The following is a 1,641-nucleotide window of genomic DNA, read 5'->3' as shown; positions in this document are numbered from 1 at the left end:
TAGTGACTTTTCTATTAATGTTTTTTTTTTCCTGAGTATGAATCACATTTTACTATCACTATATACCTTCTAACTTTTTAAAACTGGATAGTTCAGATAGTATTGTGTCATTACTTTGCATTCTGCTACATTCTGATTATTGTTATTTTTATTAACTTTTTTTGTTCTAGTAAGTAATTAACTTGCTTAAACCCGAACTCTTCCATGATATGTGGCAGCTGAAATCTCCGTATAATCTTTGTACGACTTCAAACTGACAGTATTTTAGCCCAATCTCCTTGGATTGCCCTCTGCCCCGCCCTTATGTTTAAAATCTGGCCATCAGGAAAGATGTGGGCAGTGCTTCTCCTCAGAGTGTTGGGTGTATCCTCTCTCCGTTCCTTTGATTCTGGAAATTCTTCTTCTAATTGCTCCACTTGACTCTGTCGCTGTCCTTTGATTTCTTCATCCAGTAAGTCTTCAGCCTTTGCCATGTGAGCTATTTTTTTGGACAATGCATTCACTGGAAAAAATCAGCACGTTCATGGATCTCACCTGGTGCGTCTCTGTCTTCTAGGAATAGTTTCTCTTCAGTCTCTGCTTGCATTCTCGTTCAGTCCTCCCAGTCTAACTACTAGCACACATGATTAGCCAGGAATCTGCACATAGTATATAGTCAGATATTGGGCCCAGTTCTCTTTCAGAATTAAATTCTGTGTTTTGACACCTTAAGCTAATGAGGTTGTGAGTTTCTGTTGCCTACTTATCCTGGGGCACATCCTACAGCAACAAAGTCACAAACTTGCAGTCATTACCATTTTCTGTTGGAGTTATTTGCCTGTCTGTCTGTCAGTTTGTCTTTAAGAATAAACTGTCCTTCGGCTTCTGCCTGATTTTGAATATTTTCCGATACCTTTAAGAAGTTGTCTTTTATATCATGTCTAGTCTTTATATAAGTGCTCTGCTGGGGGATTCCTATCAGCCCTTCACTTGACTTCCACACCGTAAGTTCTCTGCCTTGTAGGACAATGCAGCAATGCTGGCTCATTCCACTAGGGTGTTTTTGAAGAATATAAAAGTAGGACTTGAAGTCTACAGCCATGCTACCCTGAACAAGCCCGATCCCGTCTGATCTCAGAAGCTAAGCAGGGTCAGGCCTGGATAGTACTTGGATGAGAGACCACCTAGGAAGACCAGGTGCTGTAGCCTTAAAAAATAATAATAAAATAAAAAAATAAGGGATTGTAAGCTGACAAGGTCCTTGCAGTCTGTGAGGTCAACCAAGGGTTGCCTCGCCTAAAAAAAAAAAAAGACTTGAAGAGAAGAGCATTGGGCCATATGCTAAAGCTATTAGTCAATCGAGACAAGTGCCCAGGAGGTTGGTAGATGAAAACCAAGCTGTTGAATGGCAAAACCTCTAAGAAGCTGACATTTTAAAAAGAAGTCCAGGGAATAATGCTGAGCAACAACTCTAGAAATCAGGAACATAAATCAACCTTCAAATCATGAGGAAGAATAAACATCCTTAGGGCCTGCAGCTTAAATGGTGTTTGCATAATTGAATTCAGCGAAATGCAGGAAATATATAAAACATTAAAGGAAGAGAATGAGAATATAGTAGACTTGCTAACCATAAGAACGGTCGGAGATAGTATAAGAACA

General features: G+C 39.6%; 1 pseudogene; it reads left to right on the top strand.

Moving 5' to 3' along the window:
- The first annotated feature begins 1,069 nt into the window (after nt 1-1,069).
- Nucleotides 1,070-1,188, top strand: LOC120583017 (uncharacterized; annotated as a pseudogene).
- The last annotated feature ends 453 nt before the right edge of the window (nt 1,189-1,641 follow it).

This window comes from Pteropus medius, unplaced genomic scaffold (genome assembly GCF_902729225.1).
Source record: "Pteropus medius unplaced genomic scaffold, Ma_sr-lr_union100, whole genome shotgun sequence".
NCBI classification, from domain to species: Eukaryota; Metazoa; Chordata; class Mammalia; order Chiroptera; family Pteropodidae; genus Pteropus; species Pteropus medius.
Note: the sequence above shows the minus strand (reverse complement) of the source record. Positions and strands in the feature narration are given on the sequence as shown.